At 44.3% G+C, this 22,042-nt stretch overlaps 1 pseudogene; it reads right to left on the bottom strand.

Moving 5' to 3' along the window:
- Nucleotides 1–207: 207 nt before the first annotated feature.
- Nucleotides 208–754, bottom strand: LOC101567522 (annotated as a pseudogene).
- Between the last annotated feature and the right edge of the window lie 21,288 nt (nucleotides 755–22,042).

Genomic DNA, 22,042 nt, shown 5'->3' with positions numbered 1-22,042 from the left:
TACAGCACTTTCCCCACCTCCAAACATTTTTTAATTTTTATTTATATATTTTCTGCAATAGGGTTTATTTTCTTTTGGTCCAAGATTTGGGAGGGGGCTCCAGAAAGGTGAGAAAGCTGCCTAGTGGCTGAAGGGAGAGGGTCAGGCCAAAGCCCTGATGCCGGGTGATGCAGGAGTCCTTCAGAGACCGTCAGGCTTTGTGACCTCCTAGTCATATTTAAGAGTGAGCCTTTCAAAGAGGTGCTCGCCCAGCCCAGCCTGGGGGCCTGCCAGCCTGCGCAGGTTGGTGAGGTGGTCACCTATTTTCTCAGTGAGCTTCACTTCCTCATCTAGGAAGCTGTTCTCCAGGAAATCACTGATATGGGGGTCAGTCTTGGCAGAGCCCAAGGCATGAAGAGTTTGGTTCAGGTTCTTCTCCAGGGCCAGGGCAGCTTCCATGGCATCCAAGGTTTTACCCCACTCATCTTCAGATGGTTTCTGCATGTCTTGAAAGAGTACACGGCTGCTGCACTGGTTTTGCATCTTCAGGAGATGCTCGGCTCCCTCGCGTTTCTCCTTGGCCAGCTCACGGAAGAAATGTCCCACGCCCTCCAGAGCCACATCATCTCGGTCAAAGTGGTAGCCCAGAGAGAGGCAGGTGTAGGAGGCCCTCAGGCGCAGGGTCACCAAGCAGTTGACAGCAGCCTCCACCTCAGTGGAATAATTCTGAGGAATCTGAGAGGTCATGGCTGATCAGCAATAAGGAGCTACCCACAAAAGAGCAGTGTTGTCTGGTCCTGGAAGGAGGAGCCAGGTGAGAAGATGGTCCTGAAACTTGTACCTGGAAGGTGGATGGGAAGATGAAGGAGGGAGTCCCAGGGTCTGTTCCGTCCAAACACTGTTGGAGCAAGAAACAGATCTGCAGGACCTCCAGATGTACCACTCCAAACATTTTTTTAAAAAACCCCAGGCATGCTTGGGCAGTATATAACTCACTGCCCTAAAGAAAAGTTAGGCTTTTCTTTAATTCTAACAACTTAGCTTATATGGTGGGAGGTCTTTAGCCCCTCTCTGGCACATAAAATTTTTTGAGTTAAGAATGGCAGGGAAGAAAAATGATAAAAGAAGGATAAAATTGAAACAAAACTCCACAAATGAGGAGAGGAAGGGTGTTAGAAGGGAGGAGAGGGGATTGGAAAGAAAAAAAAAGAGGAAACAGAAACATCATGTACACATTCCCTATGATGAATGTGAACATTGTGGACATTTAAATTATACCAATACACTTAATGAAAAATTGAAAAAAAAAAAAAAAAAGAATGCCAAGGTGACCTGGTGGGCAGCCCTAGACTCAGCAGCACTGGGTGAGCGCAGCTTGGACCCAGTTCCCTCCTCACAAGTGTCACACGCTCAGACTGTCACGGAACTGGGATAGGGGCTCAGGTAGGGGTGCTTGCTCTGGAGCCAGCTACTATACCCTGACTTCTTAACCCACCCCAGCTTGTTAACGTTTTCATTTTCTAATGCATGTCTACAAATGTCAACCTGCGCCTCCAGGGTGCTTTCCCTTAGGTGCAAGCTTCTCAGGGTGAGTGATATGACCATTCTCCCTGACCTATCACATTCCCTGGCAGGTGAGTCGAGGACCCCCTGGGGGGCTAGGGGGTGGAGGTGTGGCTTTGGGGTCTCTGGTCCCCAGCTCCTCAGCTCTCTGCCTCCACAAACTTCACCTCCATGCTCCTGCCAGCTGACCATGGAATCCCCTGCACCTGGAGCAGAGGGAAATCTCTCCTCCTGGTGGTTGTGGGTGTCAGGTATAGTGTCCAACCAAGGGAAGGCTAAGACAATATACACTGCCCATGCCTGAATCCCCTGGGGTGCTTGTGAATCACGTAGATTCATACCCCATCCCAACCCCACCCTAGAAGTGTGGGTCAAAGTCCCTCAGGGAAAACCTGAGAATGGGGCTCTGGGGTGCTTTCAAGACCAGCAGCTCTGCTATGGGGGGAGTGTGGGTATCAAACAGTAGGACCAAGACAAGGGTCTCTGCTCCTTCTTGCCCCTTTAAACATGTCCAAAACAAGGGTCATCCAACAGAAAAGCAGGGACCTGCAATCCAAGACAGCATGGAGAACGTGTGTGACATGTTTCAACTTGCTCAGGACAGCCAGTCAGTTGTTTGCTAGGGTTGAGAAAAAGTGTGTTTGAAAGAGTGCCTTAAACTATGGGCTGTCGAGCCACATGTTGCCTTGGTGTTGGGCAATCGTGACTCTTCACATCCCAGCTTTCTAAGAAGCATCATCACGGGTGATGAAGCCACATCTGTGTTAGCACCCTGGGGCCGAGTGAACTCGCCCTGGTTTTCTCAGCGGAAACCACTCGGTTTTTCTCACATGGGGAATCGTGTGCCTCAGTCAAGGTGAGGATCAAGGTGGCATTGAGTGTGCCTTCTGACCTTGGGGGAGTTGCATGAGCTGAGTTTGTACCCAGGAAGTTTACAGGGACTCTGAATAGTATCCAGGCTTATTAGCATGTTTCAGTTGCATGAGTTGAGTTTGTACCCAGGAAGGTTACAGGGACTCTGAATAGTATCCAGGCTTATTAGCGTGTTTCAGAAGTCATGGGTGTAGAAATTGGCCTGAGAAATGGGCAGATGGTTTCATGCTCATCAGGACAATGCTCAGTGTCACACATCACCGCCACAGTGGTCTCCATCAAGTAAAAACCCACTGATGTGTCCTCATCCATCTTCCTCACTAGACCTGCCACCATGTGACTTCCAGCTCTCCCCCAAAGTCAAAAGGACCAGAAACGGTAGACATTTGTAAGCAAGTCAGGAAGCTGAGGCAGCCATGACAGCTCAACTAAAGACACTTCTGACAGAGGACTTTCAGAGCTGCTGCAGACGGTGGCAAGGACCATGGGAAAAGTGTGTTGGAAACGAGCAGGATTTTGAGGGTGATTAATGCCAGTGTGTCTTCTATCATAATGATTTTTTTAAAAATTTGTAAATATTCACTGTAGTTTTTTATTATATGTTCAAGTTGTAAGATTTACCATTGATTCAGTGATAGCTTCTTGGGCCAGGAAAATAGCTCGGCAGGCATAAGTGCCTGCACGGCAAGTACAAGGTTCTGAGTTCGATCTCTGGTACTAAGAAAAAAACCAAGTGGTCATAATGACAGCTTCTTGTACACAACAAGTAAACAAACAAAAAAGCCTACATATTTGGATAAATTTTATTTATTTTTTAATTTAATTTTTGTACAAAGATATATATATATATATATCTGTATATAGAAAATAGGATAGATATACAGCTAGTTTGTCTTAGTTCAATGAGAAGATTTATACTAATAGTGTTTAGACAAGATATCATGTCTGTATCTTCTACTCTGAATAATTACTAGGAAGACAATATGCAATGTATTAACTATTGCAACTGTCCTACTAACCTGTTTTGAAACTCTCTTATTGCTATTTCTGTTTGTTTGTTTTTGCGGTACTGGTGATTGAACTCGGGGCCTTGCGCTTGACAGGCAAGCTCTTATTCTACTGAGCTATCTCCCTGGCCCCAAAGGTTTTTTTTGTTTGCTATTTCTTTCTCAATAAAATTAATTTAAAGAATGAAATAAATGGATATATTTTAGAAATAGCAAATGAAAAAAATATTTGTTTTAGAATCAAGGAAACTGGCAACATATATGTTTTCTTAGTTGCTAAGCCACTTATATTAATAGTTACACTTCAAAAATACAAATATACCATGAAATTTAAATGTTGAGTCATTCTCATTTTTTAAACTTTCTTCTTTTTTCTACTTGTGCATATTTTTTGCCAGTGGAGAACTACTATGTAGGCAGGTTAGACTGGATTAGGGCCAACTCTTCAAACTGAACTGTAATAAGAACACTTCACAAAAGATTCAAAGGCCAAAAAAAGTTTTCAGGTAATCAAATTCTAAATATTTAATTTCTCTTTCTAGTCTTTAAAACTAATCTGCCTGAGGACACACCTTTTCCAGCTTTTCTTTCCTACTGTCCTCTTCACTGTCTCACATTTTTTTATTTTTATTTTTTATTTTGGTGGAACCACGGATTGAACTCAGGCCCTTGTGCTTGCCAGGGAAGCACTTATTCCACTGAGCCATCTCCCCAGTCCCCACTGTCTCACATTTTGAAGGAGAAAGACTCCCCCTCACCTTAACCTGACAACTGTACCCTGGGTAGAAAAAACACTAGATACCCCTGGATGGGTAGAGACCCAGTTCAGTGGTTGGCACTGGCACTGAGAAGGGACTCCATCATAAACTGTAACAAATTCATTTGCAGTTAGGCGCTGGTCTAGTTTGCTTTCAATAAAATCGAAGGAAACTCTATGACTCAACTAGCAAATTACTAAAAATAAGCTATTATTAAAAATACATTGTGATGCTAGTTTTGTGTCAAGATTTTTCATGTGACCCTGACAGAACAGAAAAATCTGAGAACATTGCTTCTAACCCAATCTACTTTTAAACAAACAAAATTCTCAGTATATAGAATAATGAAACAGATAGGACAAGATAGCTCAGCAGACTAAGTGCCTTCTTAGGCAAGTGCAGGGACTGGAGTTCAATCCCCAGCACCACATGCCTCATCAGCCCTGCCCTTGGCATGCTGAGCCGCCACCAACTCCAGGCGTGGTGGCACACACCTTTAATCCCAATACTGGGGAGGCTGCAAACAGGAGGATCACTATGATTCCAAACTTCATAGTAAGACCCTGTATCAACTACATAAAAAAAAAGAGAGAGATAGAATAATGAAACAGAAAAACTGATAGGATACAGCTGAGGTGAATCATGTCTCAATTTGCCAGTAAATAATTTCTTTTTTAAAAACAAGGTCTCAGTATGTAGTTCAAGCTGGCCTTCAACTCCCTTATGTAGCACAGACTGGCCTCCAACCTACGGCAGTCCACCTGTTTCAGCCTACAAGTATGGGGATTATAGACATACACCCCCACACTGAGTCAGTAAATAATTTTTATCTGCAGGTGTTTGGCCTAATTTTTGGAAAACTAGGCAGTCCTCATCCAGCACATTAGAGACATTAAGAAAAAAAAATCTACTTTTTCTGTTTAATCTGCTATCAAAGCATATATTTTCATGTTGTTTTCACTAATAGATGCCAATAATTGAAAGACAACTCAATTTAGAATAATTTAAGCATAGTTTCATAGTCATAGGAATTAATATATATAATTTTGAAAATGTGTAATTTACTGTGATAATCAATTAAAAGACTTTCAGAAACTAAAGCATATCATAATAAAATTGTTGATAGAAGCAAAATAGAAATATGAGTTCAGGGACAGAAAGAAAAGATACAAAATGTTTGCTTACTAAAGAAAACTTTTTGCACATTTTTATTTTTATTTATTTATTTAGTTTGTATTTTTTAAGGAAGGGTCTATAGGGTGTTCAGGGTCTTACTACTAGATTGGACTCATAGCGATCTGCCTGGTTACAGCCTCCCAAGAGCTGGGATTATAGGTGCGCGCCCCCACACCCAGTCTCAATTTTAGTCTCAGCATGCCCCGCAGTGGGCTAGCACGGCAGGCCTGGGGATCTAACTTCCAGCCCCTGCGCCTGCTTGCAGGTGCTTCAATCCACTGAGCTATTTAGCTGGCCCTTTTTTGCATATTTTTAAAATCATAGATGATGTAGCTGGATGTGGTGACAGGTGTCTGTAATCCCATCACTCAGGAGGCTGAGGCAGGATGATTGCTATCAGTTTGAGGCCTGCCTGGAACACAAAATGTGTTCAAGGTCAGTGTGAGTTACAAAGGGAGGTCCTGTCTCAGACAAATAAACAAACAAAAAAGATTATGTGAAAATTAGATTCTATTACATGTATTTTTATAGTTTATCTTTTATGGTACCGGGGATCAAACTCGTGACCTTGTGCTTGACAAGCAGGTGCTCATGCCACTGGGCTATATCCCTGGCTAGATATATTTTTGAAGTTCTATAATGTTTTATTTAACTTATTTATTTATTAATGTATTTGGTTATTGCAGGGTCTCGTTACACAGCTCAGACTAGTGGTGATCCTCCTGCTTTCAGCTTCCCCAGCGCTGGCATTACAGATGTGTGTCATCTTGTCTGGATTCTGGAAGGTGCAGCCCGCCTTGGGGGCAGGCCTGGCATGGCATGTGGTGCTGGAGATCGAACCACAGTCCCTGCATTTGCCTAAGCTTGCCTAAGCAGGTGTTTTAGCCCACTGAGCTATTTCACCTACATCCTTGGCCCTAATGTTTTCTTTTAGGATGGTAATATTCAGAGTACACTCGAAGTTACATCCTTTGCAGTTAGGTTTTAATTTAGGATGAAAGATTTTAGACAGCAGTTTAGTAATGGACAAGAGAAGACAAAGCATTCAATATTCTTCTGGAAGTGATTGCAAGTTAAAAAGTTTGCAGGATACTATTTTGGGCAACAGTCCTGGGGTTAGTGTGTAGAACAAAGTAGGAAAGGAAAGGATTGGGGAACTGAGCAGGGCACCAGTGAAAAGACAGCTGATTTTTTCCAGACCTGTGGAATTTGAGTCATATTCAATTGCCATGCATGGAAATGAAGGGACCGAAATCAAAGCTACCAGGAAATATGAATTAGTGGCAGCTGTCCCTGCTTCCTTTCCACTTAGATTTTCAGTAGCATTAAAACTGAGTTTCCTAAAGTTTTCAACCTGTGTGAACTTGAGGTTTTCTTTCTCCATGGGTGGCCTTCTCTCCTTCCTCTCGAGTTGAGTTCAAAGCTGGGTTTAGGAAACAGTGAAGTTCAAGGTCTTGGCCCAGAAGAGTTTCTAGTCAGGTGGAGAATCTGCCTACAGCCCAGGACGATGCCAAGTTGTGCTATGGGGCCCGGGTAGCTGCCCCCTCTGTCCTTGGCAGCAGCTAGAGCTGGCCTTGCATTTCCCACACTCCTGCAGAGTTTGTGTGTCACCTGACAGCTCTCTGGACAGAAGAAATGAGGCCAAGGGGCATTTCTGAAGTTTCTACCAGCAAGCAGGGATGTGGGTCCTCCCGGGTGCCAATGTAGCAGAGGTCTCAGGTGCTGGTGCCAAGTTCTATGGGTGCCAGGGACATTCATGTGGCATGGATCTGGCCTAAGGCAGTGCCAAGATTCCACATTCAGGACACAGTCTCTTGATACCCCATTTTTAAAGGTAGTCTCACTGTGTAGCCTAGACTGGCCTTGACCTTGTGACTCTCCTGCGTCAGCCTCCTGAGGGAAGAGATTACAGGTATGCACCACCACAAGGCATGAGCCACCATAGTTCTCCATTTTCTAACCAGGCCACAAGCAAGAAATAGGTTGATCAGCACTCCTGGTAATCATTCTTGGAATTCCGGAGCTTGTTTTCCCAAATCTTTCCAACAATGTTGAACTGAATTAATCATACAAATACTACTCGACTTATCATCAGGTTACAACTTGAAAAACCCACTGAGGTTGAAAATATTACCAAGTAGAAAATGCCTTCAACACACCTCAGCCCTACCACATCACAGATCAGCAATGCAGTCTGTTGTGAGCACGCATTGTTTGTCCTCATGGTCACAGGGATGGCTCAGAGCTGTGGCTCGCGGGCAGCATCAGGAGGGAACAATGTCTAAGGAAATGACGTAGGCGGGAGTGACACACTGGGTATCCTTAGCCCCGGAAAAAGAGCAAAGTGCACAGTATGACTTCTGTTAAGTGCTGATGCTTTCATGCCATCATGGTATTGAAAATCCTAAGTGAAACCACAGCACACTGAAAGATCACGAATTCAGGGACCCCTGAGGGCTGGGAATGTAGCTTAGTGGTAGACTGCTTACCTAGCATTCCAGAAGCACTAGGTTCAAACTCAGCATTACAAGGTCAAAAAAATAAACCAGGAATTCTGGGACCCAAGAATGTGTTTCCTGCTCATGCTTTAATTCTCAGAACTAGTCTCTGGCATGGCTCATCATGGGGGTCCTGCCCTTTGGGGTACAGAGGCTCTACTGAACAGAGATGGCAAGGGCTCCTCATGAAGGGGTCTAGGTGACAGCTTCCTAAGTACTGAACCTTTGTATGCTCTGTGCTCTGATTTCTCTTGTGAATTCCACTCATTTGTGGTGCCTTCTGCCCCCCTCTTCCACAGTGCATCTTTCTCGATGTAGATCATTACTCTTGGAGAACTGATTCTTTTTAGTTGGGTTTAAAAGTCCAGTGGGGATCTAACTTAAAAGGCTGAATGCTCAATGAAACCCTGAGGTGTGGCTGGAAGTCACAGCACATACTGACTCACAGGGATGTTGGACTACGCCTTGACAACGCTCTGATGTCAGTGCCTCACCACTTCCCTGGGTAGGACAGAGAGTTGGTTCTAGCACCTTCCCTCTTCCTGGTAGTGCAAGAAAGAGAAAAGAGAGAGGTAGGAATAGACCTGAGTTATGAGCTTGAACAGCTACAGTTGTGACTGCAGCACTGGCTCACACAGGGAAACTATGAAGGGAAACCAGTTTGTGGAGGAAGATACTGAGATCCACCTGAGACCTGTTGGGTTTGCCATCTGAGTGGAGACGCTATCCTGTGGGCAGCCAGTGAAGTGGACTCAATGACTCAGGTCTGGAGGCTGATTAGTGGGTTGGATTCTCAGTTGAGACTCTGAGAATCACTGCTGTGGCTAAATTATTTCTTTCATGTGGTGCTACCATGTGCCTTAAGGAGGATGTCAAGACACTAGTATCATTCCCAACACGACAAAGTCCAGTGTAGTTTGGATTTTGCATTGCATTGTCTAAGGGGAAAAGTGAGACTCACAGTAGAAAAATCAGCATCACGGGTAGCCCCAAAGAAATTCGCTGGGGGCTCAGCTCATTCTCTCAGAGCTCTCTTCTTTTTCTCACAATCTTTCCCTCTCCTCTAGCCCACTCTGAAACACATTTCAGCTGCACAAGGAAAAATTATGTAGGGTAAAGGGAAGAGAATATAAGCTAAGGCCAGGAGTAACACTGTAATGGGTTCCGCTGGCCACAAACCAGTTCCGGTTAAATAATGATGTTCCTGCAGCGATCTCTCAGGGCACTGTCTAACGATCTCTGGACTCCTCCAAGATTGTTAAATAAGTGTGGTACTTACAAGTTGAAAGAAATTCTACGTTATGCCGGGAATGTATGACAGGAGACGTTTGTATAAAAGTCGTTAAAGATGTCTGTTTCCTAATGGAAGTTGGGCATAAAGAAAGCCAAGATAGGAAACTTCACTCCCACAACTTTTAAGTTCAAACCAGAGAACTAGCAAGCTGAGCACTTCGGAAGGTTGGACAGCACATTTGCTGAGCAAGGTGGTGGTGCAGGGCCAGTGTGAGGCGTTCGGAGCTGGACCCAAGCCAAGTGCACAGTTCCTCTTGCTAGGCGTTTGGGGGTCTCAAGGATTAGGGCCCCATCTTTCGGGCCTCATGTAGCCATTTAACTTCAGCTACCTCCTGGAGACTCCAGAACAGCCACGTGGGGGGAGCAGGACTTCCACACAGAGCCCTGCTGCCCCTGGAGGGAACAGCGCCTGCCCTGCTCCGTAGATGTGGTGGAGGAGAGCTGCGCCTTGAGCGGAATGACGGAGCTGTTTGTGAAGACCGAAATCACCAGAGGTAGAGAAGATCTGGGGGAGAACTATGCGAACCCGATGCTGTACATGTTTGCTTTGAGGAATCTATAAGATACCAAAATGGAAATATCAAGTGAGCAGTTGGTTATGCAGGCTTGGAACTAGGAGTATTCGTGTGGGGTACAGAGCTTAAGACTTCTCTGCCTGGAGAGGGTGCCTTCGTCTGTTTATGATGCTGCACATGGGGTGTGCATGGGGTGCTACAGCTGTACGTGGGGAGCCACAACACTGGTCACGGTCACCGGAAATTGATGTCTCGCAGTTTTGGAGGCTGGAAGCCCAGGAGCAAGGCCTCAGAGGACCAGCCTCTACCATGGTCTACTTCCCGGTTACTACCGGTGCAATGAAGTTTGGTAAGAGGTGAGGCGGAGATCTCAGTCTAACACATGCAGTAGAGAGGGCAGGGAGGCTCTGTGGGTCCCTGCTTTGAAGAATTCATATTATGAGTGCTCTGTCCTCGGGTCCTGATCCCCTGAAGGCCTCATCTCAAGCTGTGACACTGACAAACCAGCTTCAGTGGGAATTTGGGGTAAACACTGGATGTATAGGAGATGGTAGGCACGGTGTGGGTGAGAATCTCTAGGTCAGTGAGGCTCAGCTACAAAATTAGACTCATCTGGATAGATGGTTGAAACAACATGACCACACCTTCAGAACGTCCGATGCTCCTGTACTTTCAGAGATAGGATGAGTTTTTTTAAAAAAGACTTTAGAAATATACTGGTGAATTATTTTCTGGAGAGCTCATGGGAACTTACATTTTTACTAGCTGAGCATGAAAAGGACATGTCCACGTATCCTTTCCACACTGAATATTGTAATTTTAAAAAATAGGACGAATGGGAAAGTGATCCCATTGCTGTTCTGTCTTGCACAACTTTGGTTATCAGTGTGGTTTTGGAATTTAGAAAATCACCCAGGGACACAGGTGGTACTTTTCTTCTTTTCTTTATATTTTACAATAGTGTTGGCATCCTTTTGTTTTTGATAAGGAAAACCTTTTAGTTTTTACACATTTCTATTTTAATGCATTTATCCTTATGTACACCACGTGGTTCTGCATTGGAGACTGTTCGCACAGATGCCATGAGCCCCGATGTGTGTGACTCTTCAGGGTGTCAGGTGTTGTGTGTGGCTGTGATGGAAATTCTCTGCGCAGCTCTTAGTCCAAGTGGAGTACCGTGAACGTGGTCTGTGAAAGCCGCAGGCAGTCTGCATCTGTATGGATCGTAAGTAAAAACATGACATTGTCATTTGAGCTGACCCGAGGCTGTCCTATGACATTTTAAAGTGGCAGAGGCCCAGAAATTCTTCCTCTAAATGTAGATCAGGGCTGAATGGCTCGGTACACTGCACATGACCTAATGTTCCCCCTGAACAGCCCCATTGCATGTGAAATCCAGGCAGCAAGGAAGCCACTGATGACCAAACCAGAGGCTGCTGGGACCCCTCTGCCCAGTCTCTGCGGCTCTTGCATTCAGAATTGGCCTGTTCTTCTGGCTGCCTCCTTTAGTCGACGATATTAGGCAACTTGAAATTACATGACAAAGTCTGCTTCAGAACACTTCCCTGGCCTGCAGTCTCACTTGTTGATTTATCGCCACATCTGCCTCACACCCTGCCATCACACATCTTGGCACCTGACAGTCGCAATGCAGTGGCGCTGAGCTTTGGTCTGGCCTGATTGATGGCTGTGAAGGAAATATTTTCCTGTTGTCACCCAATTGTACTTCTTAAGCATTCACCCAAGAGTTAGTGCATCATAGCCAGAGATGATTCCTGGTCCTTCAAAGTAAAGGATACCCAGCATATTTGACAGGTAAAATGCTCTCTTTATATCTAAAGGATGCTGGGGTTGGGGAGATTGCTCAGCAGTTTAAATACCTGCCTGGCAAGTGCAAGGACCTGAGTTCAGTCTCAGGAACCACATGCCTTGTCAGCCCTGGAACCCTGGGTGTGCTGTGGCGGCTACTGAAACTGGGAGTGGTGGTGCACACCTGTAATCTCAGAATGGGGGAGGCTGAGACAGGAGGATCACTAGGAGTCTAAGCTGCATAGCAAGACCCTATAACAAATAAATAAATAAATAAATAATTTAAAATGATTAAAGTTGTTGGATTTCACCATAAGTTTTCAATGTGGATATAGAGGTTTAGAGTCCTCTGGCTTCTCTTTGATGGGGAGAGAGTTGGTGGCCTGGGCTTGAGCTTCGAGGACAGTCCCGTACAACAGGGGGCCTGCACATCACCCCTGTCTGGTGCTGAGTCTGGGCATGGCTGAGAGTGTGGGCAGAAGCACTCCCTGGGAAAGTGAGCCAGCTGCTTGTCTGCTGGCCGCTGACCCAGAGCAACTCTGCATTTCGCAGGACTGGTTCTCTCATTAGTGGAGTGGGGAAATACAGTCCTACAAAGGTTTTGTGAGAATGAGGAAGTGCACAGGACACGGGGCAGGCACTTCCCTTCCCTTATTCCCCCTGGGGGTGGGGGAGGTGTTCACCATAGGACCCTGGCTGAGAAGGTACATTCTTCATTAATTAAGGAACAGCACAGGTCTTGGATAGTAATGGCTGGACTTCAAGGGCTTGAGGAATTGTTTTATGGCTTTGAGTTTCCCTCAGCATGGTGCCCCATCCAGCCCATAGGAACAGGAATATCTCTTGGCCAAATGTTCCTCCACTCTAAGGCTCCCAACACAAATTCATGGAACAGAACTTCGCGTCCAAGTATCGAGTAACTGCGTCTGCATATTATGCATGCCAACCAAGAGTGCTGATCTTTTGTTGCATGATCTCCCCATTTCTTTTTAGGTTTTATGGTGACGAAAGGAGACTGAAAGACGGAGCATGATCCTGTTTGGCGTTCCACTGAAACAAACCCTCTGGTAGTTCACTTTCTTTTTGCTGGAGATTTTTCACAATTACAGTGACACCATAATTAGAACTTCCAAAAAATCACGCATCTGATCAATGTTGGCTGGGCTTCAGATCCCATCGATGCCGGGCAAGATGGAACAACTCAGCTTAGACATCACGCATATCCAGTTGCTAAAATAAGAACCCTAGTATCTTTGGCTGAGATGTGGTCAGCTTTGTCATGGCTGTGTTTACTCAAAGGAAAAATTTTTTCAAAATTATTTTTAATTTCAACCTTTTAATCTATGTTCCCACACATGCTCTGAACCTTTTTAGCCTTGTCAAATTAAGTAGATGTAATTACTTGAATATATTTTCCTTTAAGAATTCCTTTGCTAGTTGAAATTTTTCCAGTTCAACTAAGTTGATGGCAAGGTCGTGGAACAGCTAGGCAGGAGCAGGGGAAGAGCTCTGACCTAGATTCCAGGGGCCGTTACTGACCAGTTTTTTCACACTGATTACATCAGATCAGTTTTCTAGCCCTCAGTTTCTTAATATTAGGGACTTGAGCAAAATTATCTCCATGGTTTGTTTTGAAAATTTAAGTTACCGGAACTTATCTATTGTGTAAACCAAATTCCTGTCTGGGAAATTCTGAATCTTTTATGGAATTGTTAGCAGGATCAGGAATTTTCCAACTATTTCCCATTATTCCTTCCTTCTCCTATGAAGTGCCTTTGATAATAGATTTCTAAATATTATATTATAGAAACAAGTAATTTTATATAAACTCAAAGGCATATGGAGAAAAAGAAAGGTTCTAGTTAAAAGCATCTCTAAAATGTTTTATATGATAATGAGGTTATTCAATAAACCTGCAATAGTATTCAACTAATTTAGTATTGTACTTTACAACTAATTTCTATAAAGCATAGAGCAATGAGTTTACTATTTTATTTAAATTTATATAGGTTGACATTAGTGAGGCTACTTCAAGTAACTTCTATTACAATGTGACTTAAATCTTAAATTTACAGTCATATTACATTACAGTGCCCTTACACCTGTTTGGTACACTTAAGAAGGTTGATGATATTACCCAACCACATCTTTGGACATGTAGGATGACTTGTACTATTTAAAAAAAAAAATAACAGAAATTCTGTAAGAATTGAGTATAAAATGATCGACCCAATTTTACCATCACTCTATGTTTTAAAAAATGAGGTTTGAGTGGAAAATCGAGAGAGCAAAAGTCTATTAATAATGACAGGAGGTGGGTGTATGAACAGGTTAGGCAGATTACTGTGGCAGATAAGTGAAATTGCTGTAATTCTAAAGAACCACATCCCCGGTTTTTGTCACCTTTTCAGCAAATGGTGCTTTGATGTTTGGAAAAAGATGTACTGAATGTTGAGCTGAGTTCATCAGAATCTATTCATTCAAGGGTAGGGGGAGAGATTTCAATGTGCAATTTTAGCACTCAAAACTAAGAATGGGTATTATTTGTTTTAATCTGAGTTTTACACCAGTGAAGAAATGAAATATTTTTACAAGCATTTATCATCATCTTGACCAGAAAGTCCCTCGCTTTTCACATGCAGGAAGTGATCAGGTGTCACCGATGCTGTGTCCTAAATCTCTTCAGGTACATCCTCCTCTGTCTTTACTGTGGCTGCCTAGGTGCCTGCGGTTGTCATTTCTTACCTGGATGCCTGCATCAGCTTCCTAACTGGTCTGTTTCCAGCTGCATCTCCATTCTGCCAACAAACTGACCGTCTCTAACACAAATCTGATCATGTCCTCTACTGTACTTGCAAAATCTTCCACGAATTCATGCTGCTTTCAGAAAAAAACTCCAGCCTTCAATGGGTTAGAAAACCTGTTGTACCTTCTGCCATCTGCCCTCTGCCCAGCCCTCTTGCCAGCACCCTTGTTGCTCTCTTCACTTCTTGGTTAGATGGAGACAGTTTTCCAAAACTCTGCATGTATCACACTGCTTGCTTGGAATGACTTTCTTCCCTTGTTCATGGAGAAACCTCATCCTTGAAGCCTCTGTCACCGACTCCTCCCTCTACTTGGACTCATTCCTGGAGCCTGGTGTGGTACCAGGAGCCTCTCTCGCCCTGTGCCAGGCAGACACTGTGCCCACCACTTACTTCTTCTATCATGAGAGGTGTGTCATGGTACCGTGGTGCAGCTCTCTGTCCTTCTCCACACTGAGATGACCTAGAGGGAAAGGACTTCACCATCATCTTCCTTCTCTCACTGGGCTTCACATCATCCTGACATACAGCAGGGATGCTGCAGAAGTACGTGAACATAGCCCACGTGCAAATAGTCAAAAGGTAAAACTTTTGCATCAAGTCACTTTAAATTGGGGTTAGTTATGACAGCTATTGGTTAAAATGGTTTTTAATATATTGAAGCTGCTTCAACCTATAGCAAAAGGCCTAAAACAGTACATGGAATAAAAAAATCACAGTAAACACTGTTGATCAAAATGACCACATTACAAACTATTTATTCTTGGTGAATGAACTCAGGCCCTTGTGCTTGCCCAGCAAGCACTTATTCTACTGAGCTAACTTCCCAGCCCCCAAAATGACCACATTAAAACAGCTGTCTTTCCTTGTACTTTTAAGGTAACTTGGACAGGAAAAAGAAGACTTTTTTCTGCAGACCATTTCCTTTATTACTACTTTGTATTGTGTAGTACTTGCATTCCTCGTGGGGAGCTGGTACGGGTACATAACACATCTTAATTCCTTCTTTCATCCCTCCCCCATGCCTTCCATCTCTGGGCTGCCTTTCCCTTTGAGAAAGATCTATCTCCCTTTTTTTCTATTATCTATTTTTTATTCTGGTCTTAATTTATATCTGAGTTTCTCATATAAGAGAATCCATGTGATATTGAAGCTTGTGTCTGATTTATTTCACCTAACATTATGGTCTCAAGGTGCAGCCGTCTTCCTAGAAATGACTCAAGTTTACGTTTGTCTGAGCTGAGTGGCGTGCTATCCATTGTGCAAATGCCTTGCTTTCGCTATCTGTTCATCTGCTGATGGACGTGTAGGCTGCTTCCAGATTTAGCTATCAGGAATTGTGCTGCCATACACACGGGTGTGCTCGGGTCACTGTAGGATGATGTCAGTAACTCATTCGGGAAGACACCTAGCAGGGGAATAACTAGTTTGAAAGGAATTTCTAATGTCTGTGTTTTGAGGACTCTTCATACTGATTCCCATAGTGGTTGTACTAGTTTACAGATTGTAGTTATCACAGGCATCTTAAAAATCTCTGGAACCTTATCAATCACATTCAAAGCAAAAGAGATAGCAAATGTTTGTGCCTCCTCAACAATTTCTGTAATTTTCTAGATACATTTTACTTTTATTTTCACAGTGTACTTCTGTGAATAACCTGAGTTTCCCATGACTTCGTTTTCACAGGAAGAAATAGCTGGCAAAGCAAAATAAAGCTCCATCATGTGGGTATCCAGAAACAGCCTGTGATTCTACGTGCTTAATTTTGACATAAGCCTCAGTAGCAAGACTAAAGCAAGAGAGGAGAGAAACTTAATGTTGGTCCCTGTGTGCTTTGCCTTCCTTCTCAGAGTCCAGAGGTGATCTGGTTCTATTGTAGAGGGAAGGGCTGTTCTGTTCTTGCTCTAGCAGGTACCGAGGGACTACATGAAGGCTTTTCCGATACAGACGTGAGAAAATGACATTCAGCAACTACAGGCAACATCCGCTGATGATATAGGGGATGGGAAACTCCCGACCTGAAAGGTACCTGGATGAGTGCGTGTTCTCTAAAACCGAAGAATGAATTTTAGGAACAGAGGTTAAGAGTAGAATATTTACTGGGAAACAAAGTTTCTGTCTGAGAGGACAGAAGGGGGTCCCCAGCAGGTTGCCCCAGGAAGCTGTCTTTTCCAGGGTCTTTTATAGTATAAAACTGTGTGGCTCTAAGGTGGAGAACATGGGAACTCACTTAGGTGGGCATGAGATGGGACAAAACTATGGTCAACCAATGAGATTACAAGCTCCATTGCTCAGGTAGAATTGATTAAATCGGAATCAAATGGGGAAGCAAGTCATGTAGCAAATGGGCGTGAATACAGAACTGGGTCTCTTCCTGTTGGGGGTTGGATTAGTTACTTATTTAGGCTCTTTCAAGGTGGTTGACACTTATTTAGAATATCAATCACTGATGCCCATTCCTAGGGAAGTATGTGGCTATGTTTGTTTACTCTTTTGTCTTGAGGTGTGGCCCACAGGGGGAGGGTCTGTCTCTTCCAAAGTTGCAAAGTCTTCTTGTCTTCCATATTGTCTCTTTGAGGGCCTGGCGCTGTCTGTCTGCCTAGAATATTTCTAATTCAGCAGGCTACAACAATCACACCAAACAGGGTAATCACAAACTGCTCTCTTCCAGAACCAGGCAATAGATTTTATTCCTGATGTTTCAGAGCATATCTCATGCCCTCTGGCAAACTCATACCTGTTTTCAGTAAGTTAAAAATGTTATACAAGTCAGTGCACATAATGAGTTCTAAGTAAATTAAAACATTGTACAAAGTTCTGTATCTGGGCTGGTGAGATGGCTCAGTGGTCTAAAGCACCTACTTCGAACAAGCTTGGCAAAGCACAGGGACCGCGGTTCAACCCCCAGCACCACATGCCAGCCAGCCCCGCCCCCTGGTGGGCTGAGCTGGCCACACACACACACATAAATAAAATTAAAAAAAAAAAAAAAACAAACAAACAAAAAAACAAAGTTCTGTATCCATAATATTGTATTAAATAATAAAGTTAAAAATGATTTGAGTTTTAGGAAATGTGATTGCTAAGCAAACCCCATGCTGTAAGTGGAAAACGATAATGGTTTTGAAGTGTACAAAAATATAAGACTCCCAGAGGTACACATCACCCGCTTCAGTGTAACAGTGGAAATGAGACAGGAAAATACTTTCTGAAATGAGAACAGCAATTATTTCTGGGTAGAAAGATGACTGATGCTTTAATATATTTTTAAAAATTTCTATTCTTTGTACATTTTCTGTCTGGAAAATGCGTGGGCAATATTGCCAGAATGTGTACTGCTTTTAGAACGCCATCTGACACTTCCTCCTTTTGAGGGCAATTGCGCCTCAGACAGCAGGGCTGTGTGCGTGTGTGCGTGTACCTGCGCCTTGTGTGCCCCACGAGGGCAGAGAGCCGGCAGCAGAGACTCCAGTACCGGGGAGAGGCTGGGTGCAGAAAGGCTGACAAGTACCGGAGGTGGAAAAAGGCAGGTAATGCAGAAAGGACACGTTGTCATGAGGGCCACCTGTTACTTGTCCCTAGCTGACTTGCAATAGGAGAATATGGCACCATATTGCTTTCTTCCCAAATGCCAGACATGTAGATTTTTATTCGAAAGTTTTGTATAGGATTGAGGATTGAACCCAGGGCCTAGAGCATATGGCAGCCTGAGGTACACTGAGCTACATCCCCAGCTCCCTTTACAAACTTTTAAATTCTAAGGCAGGGTCTTGTTAATTCTCCCCGTCTGGCCTTGAATGTACAATCCTTTTTTTTTTTTTTTTTTTTTTTTGATTTTGGGGAAAGGTCTATAGGATGTTCAGGGTCTCACTACTAGATCGGACTTGTAGTGATCCACCTGTTTACAGCCTCCCAAGAGCTGGGATTACAGGCGTGCGCCACCACGCCCAGTCTCATTGCCATCCAGCACAGCAGGCCTGGGAATCGAACCCCCAGCCCCTGCGCCTGCTTGCAGGCCCTTTAATCTACTGAGCTATTTAGCCGGCCCTTCTGTGTATGGTTTGATAAATTAATTTACAACATTTCCGAGCATACCTGACATCAGAGAACATAGGAAAGTATATCAAAGGTTGTGCATCTCTTAGAAAGAAGCATTTCATTGGCTAGAGCTGACCAGACTGTGTCTCCTCATGCCTAGGCCTCAGCCCTCCTCTTCAGATTAGTGTGTGTGTGTGTGTGTGTGTGTGTGTGTGTGTGTTGGGGGCAGGGGCTAGGTTTGAACCCAAGGTCCTGTGCCTGCTACGCAAATGCGCTCCCTGGGGCCATTCCCCAGCTCCCAGAAGCAACAATCTCTGGCAGCCGTGGTACCTATTCCTGCACCCACCCTGGCGAGGCGCAGCGCCTTAGAAAGCGCTGGGCAGGGTGGGAGAGATGAGGGTGCAGGGGCTTGCTGGATGGAACAGGGACCAGGGACCAGGGATGCAGGCTGCAGCTCAGCCCTGGAGGCCTGCTGGCTGGAGAGGCACAGAGAAGAGCCTGGGCCCCGCGAGCTCCGCGCCTGCAAGAGGGCCAAGGGGAGGCACAGATCTTGTGCCCTAGGGCCTGGAGTGGACGCTGGCTTAGAAAGCCCGCCCGCTCCTGTGTCTCTACCTTCTTCCTCCTTCTCTCCTTTCCTCTTTCTTCCTCCTCCTTCTTTTCCTGCTTGCTTTCTCGCCCCCTCCCTTGGGGCAGGGAGGATGCAGGCAAGGAGATACTGGCTGATGGAAAGGGAGATAGCTCAGTGGAATAAGCACTTGCCTGGTAAGTACAAGGTTGTGAGTTCAGTTCCCAGTACCGCAAAAAAGCAAAAGCGAAATAAGCCCTGCGTGAGGATACCTCCCTTCTACTTATTTATTTATTTAGCACGCCTCCCTTCTTAAGGGGCTCGCCTAAGCCTCCCCTGGGCACGGACCGCCTGGACACAAAGAGGGTAACAAGGGGTTAACACCGCGGAAGGTTTTCAATTCTCCCAACAGAATAAAGGAGGACTTTTAATTGAGCGTTCTGCTGGTGACCCTTCAAGGCCGCGGTTTCGATGATGCAGCGCCGCCGCATGATTTTGCTCCAGCGGCTCTGAAGGTGTCCAAGTAATTGCCAGACACCCCTGTAATAAAACTTCTCCCAGTTCTATCTTCTCATAGGTATGGATATTTTTTTTTTCAGAGTTTACATTTAAAAAGGAAATAAAATGGTTGCCTAATTGTAGCAATAATTTTTTTTTTTTTCGAAACTGGGGATTGAACTCAGGCCCTTGCAATTATTCTACTGAGCTGTCTCCCCAGCTCCTGTAACAATAATTAGCATTCACTGACAGATACATTGACAAAAGGCCTCTCATTATAAGATGCATTTATAATGCAATTTTCTTTTTCTGTTCCGAGGATTAAACCCAGGACCTTCGCATTCCTCAGCCTACACCTCCCCCTTTTAAATTATTATTATTTTTTTAAACTTTAAGACAAGGTCTCACTAAATCACTAAGTTGCCCAGGCTTGCGGTCCTGCTGTCTCAGGCTCCCGCGTTGCTGGGGTTCCGGAGGTGTACGGCCACGCCTACAGAAGTCTTAATCTTGTATATCTATGTTCACCTAAATGTGCTATGCATGCGCACTCATCAATTTTTTCCGTATAATGACTGTAATAGTAGCAGCACATGAAAGAAAAATTCATGCCATTATAGAATCAGAATTTTTTTTTATTCATTTATTTATTTTTATGTATTTACTACACGGTCTGCAGGGTTGCTCTACACAGACCGGGGATTGCAGGTGCGTGCCACCACTCCCAGTCTCTGATACATACGTTTAATGGAAGTAAGCTGAACATGTTTATGGAGGAAGAAGAGGAAGAAGGGGATGGGAAGCAGGCCTGTGTGTGTGTGTGTGTGTGTGTGTGTGTGTGTGTGTGTAGGACAGCGCAGCATCTGTGGCTCGTGGGCAGCAAAGAAGGAGCTGCTTCCTTGTGGAGATGGTGGTGTGGACCTTGTGGTGGCGGAGAGAGTCCTTCCAGGTTGAAGGACCTGTAACCCGCAGGATAGCTGATGCCTCCCTTGTAAGTAGTTGCTTGTTTAAGCTGCTGGGCCAGAGATCATTTATTGCCACAAACACAAACACAAACAGCCGGTCAGGAGTGGAGGCTGACCCGTTACTGTCTAAATTGTCCGCAGTTTACTTCTATCCAATTTTGGTTTGCAAGAGTATTTTTTGAACTGATAAAAGAGTATGATATTCTAAAATACCTGGGCTTGAGTGGGTGCAGCAGGGAGATCTGACCTCCTGCGGATGCTTGTGATTGTTCTCCCAGCCAGCTGTTTGTGGATGAGGTCAGGCCTAGCATGCACTGCCGTTCCCAGTGGGCTCAGTACAGGGTTTTTGTTGCTTTAAGACTTTTTGATTTTTGATTTATATCACATGCACCTTTTTTTTTTTTTTTCTTTTTTGAGACAGGGTCTCTATGCAGTTCAGGCTGAACTTGAATTCACTTTGTAGCCCAGGCTGGTCCCAAACTCGCAGCAGTCCTCCTGCCTCAGCCTCCTGAGTGCTGGGATTACAGGTATGCACCACCACATCCACCTCTACAATGCCCCTTTCTTTTAGATAACCTTACTCAGACACAATTTTCGTACAGTAAAGTGCATCCATTTTAACTATACACATTGGTGAGCTTAGACACATTTAAATACCCATATAATGAACACCTCAGACAAGATGTAGAATGCTTTTGTTAGAATCAGAAAATATTTCAGTTGTTGTGTATATTTTACTGTGAAGAATTATGATAGCATAATCAACAAAATATTTTCAAGGATCAGCATATGGCATAGTAGGACATTATTTAGGGGGGAAGTACTATGGAAATATGCGTTCAAGGAAAAAAGGAATGATATAAAATTTCTGATGAGTTCTTCAAATATATTTTAAAAATAAATAATGTATAATACTTCTATGGTGTTTATTTTCTCTTGTGTTTAAGAGTGATCTAATAGCTTAATTTTAAATATATCAACAGTTATAGTAGACCAGAAAGGAAACACATCGTTTGCCACTAATAAGTTCATGATGAAAAAATTTGGATGTACATCTTAAAGTGTGTGTTGGAATATAAAATTTTTCAAGTGATTTTAGGCAGATCGTGAGCCGAATCTGAAGAACTTGGACTCAGCAGCAGGGCTTTGAGTCCTAGCAGCAAGTGAGACCCTCTTTGCGTTTCCTTTCCACTGAAGGGCAGCCTCCACCTCAGAACCGCCTTGGCAGCTCACTGACTCAGTCCACAGATCATGCCGGAAGGCACTGCAAGGACATCCCAGAAATTTGGGATTCTGCAGTAGCGAGGAGAATACAGCCAAATAGTTTCTAAAGGCAGAGGATGCCAAAACATCCCTTCCCACACTAGGGTCCACTGTGGGTGTCTGGGAGGCCAGCTTGTTTGCCATATCAGGCCACTGTGGGAGTGACACTGTGACACCTGTCTCTGCACTCTGAAATTGGCTTGCTTCTCAGTAACCCTCTCATCGCTCTGGGCTGAGGGTCTGAGCCTCCCTGATGCTGCCCTTGAGCCGGGGAAGAAGGAAACAAAGAAGGAAATAGACGCTTTCTCCTGTTTTCTGTTTTTTCCTTTAAAAACTTCTGAGCCCTAGGGATCTCCTTCATTGTTCCCTAGGCAAGAAGAACTAGAAGATTTCGTTCACCTGGAGGGCTCTTTGATTTTGCCTGGTTCTGGCTACATGGTT

The sequence above is a fragment of the Octodon degus genome, unplaced genomic scaffold (assembly GCF_000260255.1).
Source record: "Octodon degus isolate 3935 unplaced genomic scaffold, OctDeg1.0 scaffold00108, whole genome shotgun sequence".
Taxonomy (NCBI): Eukaryota; Metazoa; Chordata; class Mammalia; order Rodentia; family Octodontidae; genus Octodon; species Octodon degus.
Note: the sequence above shows the minus strand (reverse complement) of the source record. Positions and strands in the feature narration are given on the sequence as shown.